The following is a 15,506-nucleotide window of genomic DNA, read 5'->3' on the forward strand; positions in this document are numbered from 1 at the left end:
TAGGAATTCTCCTTTTATACAGTGGTACCTCAGGTCAAGAACTTAATTCGTTCCGGAGGTCCGTTCTTAACCTGAAACTGTTCTTAACCTGAGACACCACTTTAGCTAATGGGGCCTCCCGCTGCCTTATGATACTGGCTGTTTTCCATTCCTTTTCTAATGATCCCTAGCATGAAATTTGCCTTTTCACAGCTGCTGCAAACTGAGTCAACATCTTCATTGAGGTATCCACTCTGACCACAAGGACTTGTTCCTGGTCAGTCACTGCCAGTTGAGATCTCATGGGCGTATATGTGAAATTACGATTTTTCACTGCAACATATATATCACTATACACTTGTCTGCACCAAATGCATTCTCCACTTTGTGGCCTGTTCACTAAGTTTGCAACCCTTTTCTGTTTTACTGACCCTGAACAACTTAGTATAATCATCAAACTCGGTTCAACTCACTGCTCACTCCTAAGTCTAGATCATTTTCAAACAAGTTAAAATGCACAGCTCCCAATACCGATCTTTGGGAGACTACACTTTCTACCTCCATCAGGCGTCCAGTTATTCCTACTCTTTGCGTCCTGTTGCTTAACCTGTTCCTGATTCACAAGTGGACTGCCCATCATTCCATGGTTGCTAAGTATAGAATGTATCATACATACAGACCCAGTATGCCAACATGCAACCAATTCTACATAACTGTATCTCAGGGGTGAGATGAAAACCAAGGGATCACCTACCTAAAATATACATAAGGAGTGAAGTGGTTCTATACCTTTCTTTTTCTTCTGAGTTTATGAAAAACTATTAGCTTTTTGTTTTCTCCTTTTTCCAGGTGAAAGGAGTAAATCTGTTACTGACTGTGGGGAGCTAAAGAAAACACCTGACTTAATTTATGGATATTATCGTTAGTTATTATTATTAATTAACTTTATGGATCTAGGGGACTTACTGTTAAGATCAGCAGTCTCATCATAGCTTCAACAGAAACCAGCGGATCATCAATATATTTTAACGCATATACTTATGCATGCAAAATGTATTTGTCCCTGCTGCAGAGACAGAGCAAAGAGACAAAGATATAACTGCACTGTTGGCAATTACTTGTCTGTTTGGTATCTGATGGTATGTTTATTCTGCAGCCTCCATTCATGATTAACAGTTTGTGTATCCCTCACCTGTAATCAATAGCTGTGCAGTCTTGTATTAGCAGTGGAGATTAGACATCCCTTGATAATAAATTCCATTGATTTCCTCAGCTTAGGTGTAGTAATCCGAGAGCATTTTCCAGCATTTAAATTAAAAAGAAAATATATAGCCTTCAACGAGTGGAAATGCTAGCATGATTATAAGGTGTGACCTCTTTAAACTCATTCCTCCAGATGAATCAAACCTATCTGGTGTAATAAAATGTGAATGAGCATGTCAACAAGCATGAAAATGAAACAGCAAAGAAACAAAAAATGTGACAGGAAACACAAACCAACGCCAGAAAAGCTTTGCTTGAATTGTAAATGGCACAAGCATTTTCTGAGATTATTTCTCTAAGGTATTTAGTTTGTCTTTAACATTAGGAAGCAATTGAGTTGGGCAGCATCAATTCCGCGCCCTCCCCCCCAAAAAGCTGCTACATCTTTGCTGCTTCTAAGTGTCAGTCTTCAAATTATAGAACCATCGGGCCTGAAGAGACCAGAAAATCAGGTATTCTATCTAGCACACTGACTGCTGGTTCATATATTAAGGGAAATGTGGAAAAGAAGAAGCTCCAAACCAATTTATCCCAGCACTGTGCCTTCCAGATGTTTTGAATAACAGCTCTCATCAGTCTGGGTGGGAGGGATGGAAGTTGTATTAAAAAATATCTGGAAGGCACTAGGTTGGGGGGGGGGAACGATGCAACATGTGACTCAAAGCATCACAGCTGGAGTGAGAAGACTTCCAGGCATGTTTTGGGGCTCATGGGTCTCAACATGGGGAAGACATGCAGTTTCCTTTCCCCCACATCTTTGCCCATTTAGAGCAGCTTCATGACTTGGGTGCCAGATGGGTGGGAATGGATCAACTGATTCTGACTGGAAGTTATGAGAAAACTGAGTGCACATCATGCACTTAGAGGTGAACGACACAAGAGTTATCTAACTGTTTCTAAGAAATCTGGCATAGTCATTATCAGGGGAAATCTTGCCATCTGTATCAATTGCTGGCCATTTTTGTTTTTGCATCCAATATTTGTTTTGCAGTGGAGGAGGCTCAAACTTGTGTGAAAATTGCATTGAATACAACCTGGAGGTCTGCTCTCTAATTTAAAATATACCAGAGGGAACATGCACGTTTGCTTTCATGAATTAATCTGCATATCTTTTCTGAATTTTGAGAAGTGCCAAATGTGAGGCGAAACATATCAAATCAACCAACGCATACCATATGCTAAATAACTTAATTTTTACATACAGTAGGAAGAGCTTTGTTCAACATAAGCATATTTTGTAAGCAGATCCGAGGGTTTGCAAAAAATCATAAACAAATCAATGTTGCACTTTTACACCATTTTTCTAGAAAGCTGCAACCCACAGGCTTGATTCTGATAACACAAAACCACATGCTTTTTAACAGGAAGGAAGGAAGACCCCAGAGTGCAATGTAGGCTTCTTTCTGGTGGCCATCTGCATGTGTTCTGAGACTTGGTGTCTCTGTGGGTCCTGGACCAGAAAGAGACATGCAAATGCAATCATTTCCTAAGGTTCAGCAGACACTTTTGATGGATGAGAAAACTGATTCAGTTTGCAATTAAAAGCAAACCTATATAAAACACTTTCTGAAACAATATGCCATCCTTCAGAATTCACACTTCTCTGAATTTTGAAAAGTAGTTTTCCAGCCAAGTAATACATGCAAAAATGGTAAAGTGTGCATATATTACTGAAAATAGCACACAAAACTGTATTACAGAAAACTGCTTCATAAAAATATGTAGATTGGGCAAAATTGCATTAATGTATGTACCGTATTTTACCATATATAAGACGCCCCCACATGGTACCAACTCCCATATGTATTCCAAACACAGGAATTAGGAGACAGAGATTAGTCAGTCAGTGACTATATGTGGGAAGGTGTCACAGCCAATAATGAAAGTTGTTGCATGGTAAATTATTCATAATTATTCATAATTGCATTACCCAAACATTTGTTTGATATTATAATCAACATAATTTAGGTGGATTGCTTTTTTGTACTGTCTCTGTTCAAGTATCGTATTGCCACCAGAGTCAGAAAAGTGGGTCATGCTGTCTTCCACTGTAAACAGAACAGAGCAAAATCATGTTCAAGTGCAAAAAACAATTGTGTCCTTCTTTTGCTTGAAAACTGGTCTCTTTTCTGCAAGACATATAAACCTCCTTTGGGACAATTCAAATTAGAGTCACAGGCCAAACATAAAGACATGTCTGTGAAACCAAATCCTTTTTGCTCATTTAACATGCTTCTGTGATTTCTAGTCAAAGAAAATGAGACAAAGTTTTGCTGGCAGCCCTCTCCCTTGTATTTCAAAACCAAGAATATCAAATATCCGGGAGATGGGGGAGAGAGGGAAGTACTGAATGGATGTAGTTAAAACAAGGAGTTTTGGGTCAAGTTAATTTCCTTTTGTTCGAAGCTCCAACACTGCTCTCTTCAACACTGCTTTCCAGGCCCATTAAGAGCTCTGACTGATGCTTGGCATTTTTCCTCCAAGTGCTTAGATGGGGAAACTGCAGCAGAAAGTCTGAATTAAAACTTCTGGTTGGCATTTTTACAAGCTGCAAGGGCAAGGTAGCCTCTCTACACCCTGCCTTGGACAGGGTGAATTTTAAGACAAACAGCACGATCCCAAGATCTAGAGCAGTGTTTCTACCAGCCCAGGAAGGACCCAGAGATTCTGACTAGTAACCCACCACTACACAACAACAGCGGCTTTGGAAATGCAAGGGGAATTTAAAAAGGAGTTTGTAACTCTGCTAGTTCAACAACACCAAATGCCACTGGGCCCTAAAGTAACTCTTTGGCTATTGACCAAATAATTTGAGTAGAACACATGTAATCAAGGAACATTACCCTTTCCTTTATTTCAATGATAATAATATGTGGACCGCCGGCTTTCTTCTGCCAAGGCATTGGGTACCCAAATTAAGTAAGCGCTAGGCAAACCTAAACACTTTAAAAACCCACAAATCCTTTATTCCTCCTGCCGCCTAACTAATAGTTATAGACATCATTGTTTTCCATACCCAGTGGATTGCTAAAGGGCAAATTATTTTTCAGACTTTACTACAAGGGGGTGAGAAACCTGTGGCACTCCAAATGTTGATGAACTCCAATGCACATCATTGCAATGCACATCACTGGCTATCTTGTAATGATATGGTAAGCTCCAAAGCACCCACCTAAAGGAATTTTCTAAAGGAATTTTCAAGTGCCATGAGAATGAGGCTTTGTTTTGCAGGCACACAAATATTTGAGACAAAAATTGAGGGAATAATGCTACTGCATTATTACTCATTCTACTATTTCTAAGAGCTTCACACAGGAGTGCTCTTTTTGCACTTTTTTAGCTTATATGAGCAATGTAACATGCGTAAATAGTTCATGGGTTTACATGATGGTGTCTTTCACCATCCCTCTAATATATTTTGCTACTTTACAAATCACCTAGCCCACACATCTCATAATTCTCATAGGCGGTGTGCTATCATATATTAGGAAAAACCCAAGACCAATGGATATACTAGAATTAATTGCTTTCAGGGGGATGGGGTAAATAACTGGATAATTACTAGATACCTAACATTTCTAATGGATATATGGACATATACTAATGGATATATATTTTAATAACCTTATAGTGCTATCCTATACATGCGTACTCAAGGTAAGTGGGCACAGGAGTACAGCCCTAATTACTTAAAGTTTTTGTTGATGAATCAACAGGGACAACTGGTGAAATGAAATTATCATCAGTGGGGCTGATGTGGGGCTCACACATGTTTAGTATTTAAGACTATGTTGGTTTGGTTCTGTTGTATTAATGGAATTAGGGATGCTTTAGCAATTCAATTTTTCTGGATTCTGACATCATAGAAACGTAGAGTTGGAAGGGACCAAGGGTCATCTAGTCCAACCCTCTGCAATGCATGAACTGACTTGACTCACATGTCCAGGACTTATGAGGGAACTGGAACTTTACTATTGCCTCTGGATTTTGCACTTTTCAAAATGCTGTGGTGCAGTCTTCTGCAGTTTCAATGTAATAAAATAGATTTAGAAATGTGAATTCTTAGGGAAAGTAAGTTTAAAAATATATAAGGTAAAGGGACCCCTGACCATTAGGTCCAGTCGTGACCAACTCTGGGGTTGCAGCGCTCATCTCGCTTTATTGGCTGAGGGAGCCAGTGTACAGCTTCTAGGTCATGTGGCCAGCATGACTAAGCCGCTTCTGGCAAACCAGAGCAGCACATGGAAACGCAGTTTACCTTCCCGCCAGAGTGGTACCTATTTATCTAATTGCACTTTGACGTGCTTTCGAACTGCTAGGTTGGCTGGGACCGAGCAACAAGAGCTCACCCCATCGCGGGGATTCGAACTGCCAACCTTCTGATCAGCAAGTCCTAGGCTCTGTGGTTTAACCCACAGCACCACCCGCGTCCCTTTAAAAATATATAGTGAAATGTAAATTTCATGATAATTTTTTTAAGTTGCATATTAGTGGAATTGGGATTGAACAGGTTTAGGATGAGCACCTTCAGAAGCAAGAGAGATGAAAAATAGACTGATTCATTAATCCCTAATTGCAATACAGTATGGGGGGATTAAAATGGGCTTTTGTTCTAACTATGATGATAGCTCTTGTTTTCAAGTCATGCTACATTTCCTTCAATATCTTTAAAAAGCACTGATATTGGGCTTTGGTAATATGAAATTTAGCTGATTGATCAACTGCCTTTTTACTGCTTCATCAACTAAAATAGTTAATAGGTTAACAACCCTATTAAAAAAGCACTATCAACTCATATCTAAAAATGGGTAATTATGATAAGAAGCATTTCATGCTATCTTCCAAGGACAAATCCATTTATATGCTGTGGCAACACTAAATGAGACTACTCTAGTCTAAGTGGACTGTGAATGGTTAGCCTAAATATGCCATACCATAGGATTCTAGTTGTACTGTAATCATTCAGGATAACCTATGTGCTGAGTATCTTCCTTCATTTCCCATTGACTATAGAGGGTATTTTCTTAGTACAGTACATGACAGCAGACTTGTCACCTGATTTCCAATGTCAATTGTCGAAGACTAGTGGTCTGTAAAGCATGAAGGAGAATATGCCCACATAGACAGATACATGATGAAGCAATGCAGGATTTTCTGAACAAAGGATTGGTGCTGACCTCCATATCTCTATAACTTCAACTATATGCTTTTCAATGCAGGGAGATGAGGGTGAATGACAAGACGTCAAATGTAAAGGTATTAGTATTAATTCAGCTTCTATGTCAAAACCAGAGTAGTTCTCTCTAGCCGTTGGTGACCCACAAAAGCCATCTGCTTGTATTTATGGGTACTTTGTAACTTGTTAACTTCTTAAAAAAAGAAAGACATGGGCGCTTTTCTCAGTCACCAATGTAAAATTATTCAACACCTATTCTTCAGTTCTGTTGTTTCAAACCTGAAAGTACACTTGCATATGCCCTTGCATATGCTGAATTTAGCTGTGGAGGTTTTCATGGAAGGGATATGAAAAGAGATGATAAATTGTTGACTTTATGAAGCATCTATTGTGATGTACCATTTCTTAATAAAAGGGCAGTTAACACCTGTAAAATAATCATATCTGCCAAGTGTTGTTCCCCAGAAATATAAATACACAATTGTCCCTGCCATCTGTTAATTGTACTATTTGAATCGCATCATCATATACATATTTACTTGACTTTTACAAACTTTTAAATAGCTTTCCCAAATGTAGTGTTCCTCAGTGAGGCAGAACTAAGACTGCTAAATAAGTCACTCAGAGATACTATGTGGCCCTGTATGGTGGTAACCAACCACAGCCTTCTAGATTAAAGATCCAGTCAGCACTTACTAGTTTCTTGTTCTGGACACTTTGCAGAACAGCAATAAAGATAAATGGGGACCAACCATCTTGGGTAATGACATCATTTGTCAAAGTCATGAACAGCTGGCACATAAATATGATGAGAAACAAAGCAGATTGTCAGGATGGATACAGAATTCGAGTTTTCTAATTGAGAAAGTGTCTTAAGCAGCAGGAGGGGTAATGGTATTCAAACACACAGCTTATTGAATGTTTCTTATAGGAAACTACAGTTTAGGAATTCATGTTAGATGCTCCACATGCATCTTGTAGAAGAAAGAACACCTTTCAAATGGAGCCATTCTTTCAAATATATCTATTCAAAGAAACAAACATCAGATGTTACCACAGTAAAATGTGGCTAGGTAATTTTAGGTGGCTTCAACACACTGTAGACACAATGAGAGTAGTTTTTCAGTTGCATGGAGTGGGCACCTGAGTAACTATGGTGACATGCAGTAATGTGATTCACACATACATCTCACTTTGCAGTGGAGAGGGAGAAAATAGTGACCAAATGCACATGCAGTGCTGTAGCTCTGACTTTTTTTTAAGAGCTGAGGCAGCCAAAGTGCTTTGCTGCTAAAGAGACAATATAATCTAGATATTTTAACTGCATTTAATGACTTAGAAATTCAGCACACATTTTGCTGTGTGATGGTCATGTTTGACATTCCTTTGGCCGCTTCACCCACCGTCCTCCCCAGAGATACAACTTCCTCCCATGTATTTTTTGAAAGCTTTATACCAGTCGAGTACATTAGTTTTGCATGGATCTGGAGGGGTGGGAGTGGGCAACCTGGAGGAAATGAAAATAGCATTTTGCCATTTATTTTAATATGCAATATGTGTGTCATCAGATAAATTCATGCTATGGCAACAATTGTCTCGCTAATCCTAAATATAGAAGGCCAGTAGGAGAGCCCAGCAAGAAGTGTTAACAATGCCAAGCTGCATTAGTTTCTCCAACTGTGAGGAATTTTTCAATATCAACAGTATTGAAATTAAATTGCAACTTAGGTCAAAAGCTTCAAGATAGCTTAGTGACAGAATATTATATCCTTAATTAATTCTATCTAAATTTGATCAAGGGTTTTGTGTGTGCATGTTATTTAAGCACCCGTCTTTTCATTACTGGGCTTTAGGTTCCTATTTTGATCAAAAGTTACAGATATTTAATTTCCTGAGTTTAATTAATCTGTTTTTTCCCCTTCTGATTTGTGAGGAAAAGGTCTGTTAAATACATACAAGTTCCAACACAGGTCAGAACACCTTCCAGTCAGATCACAGGACTCTCAAGAGGAGCTTGAGGACAGCGTAGTTCACTTGCATAGGGCTCTGCAGCACGTGCATATCAGCACACAAATGCATTATTGCCAATGCAACACATGTGGGCACAGCGACACCATTGATGCCTTCCGCTGCAAAACCTCTGAGCTCAGTTGAATTCAGAAGCTCCCTGCCTCCTTGATCATGGTGGTTACCTTCCTCCTCAACAAGTATATCGAGCCAAAGAAGGAAGTTGCAAGAGTAGTGCTCTGTCCCAGTTCCTCTTTCAGCTCTATGACTGGAATTCAATGCTGTCCTAAAGTGATTGTTCCATCAGCCCAAGTATTTCTGCTGGCCAGAATGAACTACTGGGAGTTGCTGCACTGACCTGTTTGCCCAACAACTGCCCAATGTGCTTTCAAAGGTTAATTCTATGGAATCTATTTTTGTATGCATATAGTTTGGAAAAGTAAAGGCTGTGAGTGTGAGTGTGTGCTCTCTCTTTCTGAATCTTTTGGGATGCTGGGGGGTTGGGGGGGAGGGGAGGGGAGACAGTTGACAAGACAAGGGGATGCTCCTAGCACAGTGCATTATTTCACTGGTCCATTGGCTAAACTAAAATGAGCAAAGTGGCCTTCTGAAGTGCCCACCTTCATTTTGAAACAGTAGCCTGAAGTCACTGGAGAATTAATGTGCGGAAATCCAGTATACTTTCTTTGTTTAGAAGTCGGAAGCAAGTGCTGGGCATGTTTAGCTTGGAGAAGAGGAGGTTAAGGGGTGATATGATAGCCATGTTCAAATATATAAAAGGATGTCACATAGAGGAGGGAGAAAGGTTGTTTTCTGCTGCTCCAGAGAAGCGGACACGGAGCAATGGATCCAAACTACAAGAAAGAAGATTCCACCTAAACATTAGGAAGAACTTCCTGACAGTAAGAGCTGTTCGACAGTGGAATTTGCTGCCAAGGAGTGTGGTGGAGTCTCCTTCTTTGGAGGTCTTTAAGCAGAGGCTTGACAACCATATGTCAGGAGTACTCTGATGGTGTTTCCTGCTTGGCAGGGGGTTGGACTCGATGGCCCTTGTGGTCTCTTCCAACTCTATGATTCTATGATTCTATGATTCTATGCTATGTGTCACACACATATTATTCGGTATGACAATCAGTCCTTCCCTACAATTTTTCCATCGGCCACAGGGGGAAATCCCTTCTAGCTGAATGCAGACACCCAAAACTGCTACTGTGGATTAAAGATTCTCTAATCATCAAATCTTTTTATAGTTAAGAGTGGCAGAAAATGCTGGCACCCATTCAGACTGTGAAAGATAAGCCACTGTGTCCAATTATGGCCACAATCCAAACTCTGTGCCAGGCACAAAAGCATAACACACCCTTGCTTTCCTTGCTGACTTAACATGAAATACTAGGATAAAGAAAGAGAACCAACTGTAGAGTACTATGAATGTTCCAGATAGTCTCTTATCCTGGAGAGAAACATAGGAAACTGCCTTGTTTATCTATTTAGCTTAGTATTGCCTGCACTGACCAACAGATTTCAGGCAAACAGAAATTGAAAGGCACACAGTAAATTAGAGGGACACAAAGCACTAGTCATCCATTTTAACCTTTCCTGCCTCCTCAGACTTAAGAGTGTACAACCCAAGATCCTTTAATTCAGAGGCACCTAATCTGTGGTACTCCAGATGTTGCTCAACTGCAGCTCCCATCAGCCCTAGCCAGCACAACCAAAGGCCAGGAGTGATTGGAAGCTGTAGTTCAGAAACTTCGAGAGGACCATGGGTAAGCTATCCCATGTTTAACCTGAAATACTAGGACCAGGACTCTTGCACATGAAAAGAGATCACTCAGTCAATTGGTTATAGCCCCTTAGATATTATTCTTTTTGAATCTATGCCTCAAACACAGTCATTGCCCAGCCTAGAGTTGCAGCTTACAACATCTGGAGGGCAACAGGTTGTTGAAGGTACTCAAAATGAACGCAGATTTTAAAAAAGCCCTGACCTCTGCCCTTCTTTTCTCCTTAGTAAATGTGGCAGGGGGGTAGTGAAGCAGAAAGCTTTGGACACCTCCAAGGACAATAGGACACCAGTGGACAATATTTCTATTCCAGAGAAAGGAAAACAAAGATATAATAAGCTACATGGAATAATTTTTACTCCCAGTCCCAAAAATTAAAGTACAATTAACCATTTAAACAAAAAAATCTCCTTACCTCAAATTTAATAATGCCAAATTAGAGCCCACTAATGCTGTGATAATGTCTTATAATGGAATTCTGCGGCTCCAAGCTGTGTCATTAGCTGTTCCCTTTCACTCCAGTCTTTCCCCTGAAGTAAAATATTATCCTGCCTAATAGTTTGTGTATAAAATATTTAAATAAATCAGGCCCATTTATGCATATGCATTCTTTCCTTAAAGGTCACACCAGCTTTTCAGCCAAATAATTACAAAGCACTACACGCAGTTAAATTTTGGTTCAGTAATTTAAAGGAAAGCACTCAAGAGCTTACCCAAAAAGCTATATATTAAAGGGCAAGGCTAAAAGCATTTGTCAAACTTAAACAAATTAGTCCTATGTTACTGCTCATCCTGCTAAGTTCTGCTACTTTCAATTTTGTCCCAAATGTTATGTCCCTAAACAGCTGTTGTGTGTGGCATGCTGGGGGAAAACATTCTGCATCTCATAATCATTGTAGTTCTAGGGCAAGTTTGTCACAGCTGCTATTTAAATTCATAAGTGCATGCATGTACAACTGACTTGGTGTTTCAGACTACAGAATCATCAAGCTTTAAGAGTACATATATCTTTGGCCTGAACATCAATTGTAAATATGATTTGCATGCAACACTGAATCATAGTTTAGTGTTATGAGCATTTGCTACAGCAAGCCTTGGGCTTGCACATCACTGTTATGAAATGCTCTTGCCTTGAGAGGTTTATCTATGCTGACTCTGCTCTCTTCTCTTTTGGGTGCCAAGTGAAGGCATTTTCCCTCTAGGTCTTTCATTACTTTTAATATTTTTGGGGTATCACTATTAGTATTATTCTGGAAACCAAATGTACTTTTGCTTCATTATGCTATGGCTGCTTCCCAATAACTCAGTCTGTTTTGCTTTAGAACTATTTGAAACCCTTAAGTGTTTAAGATAATATAAAAATTGTGTAAGAAAAACAAAGGAAACTGTGCTATATGTTCCTATGGGGGTTCTTTAACAAGGGGAGGAAGCTTGCAATTAAAGGGCACCAGGATCAAAATGCAGCTCAGCCTGCTATTATTGCTAGTCTACCTTCTCTCTTGCAAAGACAGCAGATATGTTTTATTGGATAATATTAATGTCAAGGGCCAAAGGCAGAATGACAAGACCAATTAGATGCTTGCTCTGTTTGAAAAATGGAAGGCATTACTGGCACTGTCCACTCCAAAACTTTTGTGATATATTCCTACCACCGTTTCTCAAACCTTCTCATAAAAAATGTAGTAGAAAAGAAATAAGTGGAAGTAACTGGCAATCAGAACAGTATCGGAAACTCTTCAGCCGTTGAAAACAACAATCTATACACTTGCGTTTCATTCATGAGTGATGATACCAACAGGAGAGGAATTTGGAGCAAAACACAAAAAGCGCAACACAAATTCATTCATTTCCAGTTTTGAAATTCAAATTGAGCAGCCTGCAGAGAAGCTGATAAGCTCTCTAGCAGAGTATAAAGTCTACATAGGCCTTAAGATCTAGCACAAGTGTATTATGTATAATGAAGTAAAATGAATAAATAGCATCCAGGTTGAACAAATCCAGCACTACTTCCACCCAAGCAAGCGAAACCAAGGCAAAACTATAGAGTTATGAATACAAATCTCTCAAAAACTGCATAAATATTGCATTCCCCCCAAGAACAGTTGCTGAAGAACCAGATACATCATTATTTAAAAACACAACATAAAGCAGACCAGCTGGCAATGGCTTTTCTGGAACAGAGTGTTTCAGGTAGAAGAAAAACTGTTCTCCGCCCTGCTCACTCTGCCTCTACTTACCGGTGAAAAAACAGTCCTGCAACTACTGTTAACATAAGAATACTCCTGCTGGATGAATCCAAAGGCCTATCTAGCCGAACATGCTGTTCTCCAGTGGCTAACCAGATGCCCATGGGAAACCCACAATAACAGCACTCTCCCCACTTGTGATTCACTGCAGGCTACCATTTGTGCCCAAGATGCCCACCCAATTTTGTTGTGAGTATGTGGTTATGATGGAGAAGACAGCACATGGCAATAGTCAAGCCTAAGCCCCCTGCTCTTGATGTAAATCTTGCTCAACCTAGCCCATTAAATAGTTACTGGGTGTGAGAGGGCAGAAAGGGAGGGGAAGGAAGGAAAGAATGAATGAATGTCCCACCGCTGATAGAATTGGGCTTAATCAGCTTTAACTGCTCTATCTGTGAACCTCAATGTGGTTCTATAATGATAAAATGTTATCGGGGAAAATTATGAGAGGTGGGAAGAAGAGAGAGAAACTTTTCTTGATTCATCGGGCAGGGGATAGAAATAGAATTCCACAAAGTAGCCTTTGCTGTCCTTCATTCAGTGACTACCTTTCAACCACCGTAATGTCAAAAGCCTGAATTGATTTTAGCAGCGAATTTATCTTTAGGGCTGTCACCAAGATAAATAATATTGTCCTTTATAAACAGAAATAGAGGATTTATTCAGAGGAATTTCTTGCATCTGTATGTGCTGCATTTTGAAGTTTTAAAAAATGTATTTAAAATGTGTGCTCTGGAATTCTGAGAGGAGGTCTGCCCGCAAACGTGCAAGAAAGTGGAAAGTGGAAAACAAACAGCAATTGTCATTCTCTTAAAATTTTCAGGTGACGTGTGACAAATAACCTATTAATTTTATAAAACTTTTCCATATTCTAAATATTTACCAGGTGAATCAGATCTTAATTGAAAAGAAAAAGGACCCTGCCAACCTTTGCCTGTCTCTTGTTCCCTTTATTTCTCTCCATGACTCCCCACTTTCTCCCCTGGCTGGGAAAGGTTCCGCCTTGTTAGCTGTCTCCAACCTGAGGTGATGGCAGAGGTGGCAATGGCAACAGGCAAGGGGGCATGTAAAGAAGATCCAAACTGCTGGGCTCGGGCTCTTCTGACGGTCTGTTCCACTGCAAAGGCACACTTGAAGTGCGGCTGAAGAATGCTCTGCAAACCTTCGTTTCTTCCCCAAGCCACTGCCCCTCAACACCCCCGGTCTGCATTCTTCCCAAATGCTTTTGCCTGCCTAGACTTTGCCCTTGCACTGCAATAAAGTCTCTTGCTTGCCTGCGCAGCTGTAGATGTGTGCTTGTGGTAAACGTCTGACAGCATAGTTGGAATACTGCTTATTGTACTAAGGTAAGAGTCAGATTTATTACCTCACCCACAAGGGAATGCAGTCCAGAAGGTTCATGCCTTCTGTTCTTCCATAAGACTCTTAAGAAATGTATGTCTTAATTAAAGTCAATAGTCAAGCATTACATGCAGTAATAGCCTTATCTTAAGAGCTACTTCTAAATGGAATTTCAAAGGGATGTTCCTTAAGATGCATGTCACTCTGGAATAGTTACATGCTTAGTTATTTCACAGCGAAGATGTAGTCCTAAGCAACCGCTGAGCTGCTTCCAAGCAGCCCTTTCATCTGGAACAAACATTCAGGAATCTGCCTGCACAATATCCAGCACCAATCCTACAGAGGCAGGAAATGAGAATGTTGCAAGATATTTACAAAAATGAAAATCAGTACACTTATAAATATTGTTCTGCAACGAAGTGCACAAATCACAATAACGTCTTACATGGATTCTTAACTTCAGCCTGAATCTTGTCTGCTCTACAAGCCGCTTAGAGGTTTTGATGATTAAGCAGTATATAAATCCTGCTTAATAAAATCATCATCACCATCTACATTTTATTTGCATGCCGCCTTTCCGCAGTTAAAAACAATGCTCAAGGCAGCTTACAACATGACAAGTTTTACACAATTACAAAAGTCAAACAATAAATAAACCACATCAAAAACATACACAACCGGATGGAAATCAATTTCCACATAAATCTAAAACTAAGAATACAGCATTAATATCACAGTTGAAAATGACATAGGTAAAAAATAACAGCAATTTAAAAACACACACAAAAAATAGGATCAAATCAATGGCTCATCAAGTCCAGCATCCTGTTCTCAGAGTGACCAAGCAAGATCCAAGCACATGAAAATGCCCTCCTCCGGCAGTTTCCAAGAACTGCTATTCAGCAGCATATAGACTCCAACCATGGAGGCAGAGCATAGCCATCATGGCTAGTAACCACTGACAACCTTACCGTCCATTAAATTGCCTGAACCTCTTTTAAAGCAATTTTAAAGCAATTCAAAACACACACAACAAAAACGGAGCCCTTTCTTCCTAGCAACAGCAGCGGCAGCAGCAGTCATTTATGGAGCCTGTCAGGTCTCGTCCTAGGCCACGTGGTGAGTGGCAGGACTGGGACCCTCAGGTGTTGAGCAGGGGAGTCCAAATAAATGCTCATTCATCCCTCATGCCGGGGTAGCCAACACAGGACCCTCCTGATGTTGCTGGACCAGAACTCCCATCATCTATGCTGTCTGGAGATGACAGGAAGTCCAACCACATCTATAGGGTACCACATTGACTACCCTTGTCAAGACAGCCCCTCCAGACTTCCATTGGCTCTAGTACCCTGCAGAGGCAACTTCTCTTGTAGACTAGACACTACCTGCTTCCCCTGGGAGCCTTAGGCTTCCACAGAACTGGAAAGGTTTGGTACAGAATGAGGCAAGTGGCCCGTACTGCATGCAACCATTTAATTTAATGACCTGGAGAGTACATTTGTTGTTGTTTCCTGTGAGTAGAGCCATCCTACAGATCTTTATTATTAGGTTTCTTTAGAGATCCACAGGCACTTTCTGTAGGCATTATATGGTTCTGTTTGATGTTATCAAAGAAACTTGTTCAAGCACATTGTTGAGGAACAAGAATTGGGACAAGCGCAGTGAGGCCTTTGATTCAAGTCACCTGTTTGGCATTCCATTTGTTTG

At 40.1% G+C, this 15,506-nt stretch overlaps 1 protein-coding gene and 1 long non-coding RNA gene across 20 annotated transcripts in view; one reads left to right on the forward strand and one right to left on the reverse strand.

Annotated features, from left to right (window-relative positions):
• Positions 1 to 15,506, reverse strand: part of PTPRK (protein tyrosine phosphatase receptor type K) — a 330,222-nt gene that overhangs the window by 94,514 nt on the left and 220,202 nt on the right. The gene's annotated exons all lie outside the window — the stretch shown is intronic.
• On the forward strand, positions 6,461 to 13,735 carry LOC310760041. The gene is made up of 2 exons (XR_014546715.1): positions 6,461 to 6,498; positions 13,454 to 13,735. It is a non-coding gene; the product is annotated as an uncharacterized lncRNA (long non-coding RNA).

This window comes from Podarcis filfolensis (genome assembly GCF_964270895.1).
Source record: "Podarcis filfolensis genome assembly, chromosome: 3".
NCBI lineage: Eukaryota > Metazoa > Chordata > Lepidosauria > Squamata > Lacertidae > Podarcis > Podarcis filfolensis.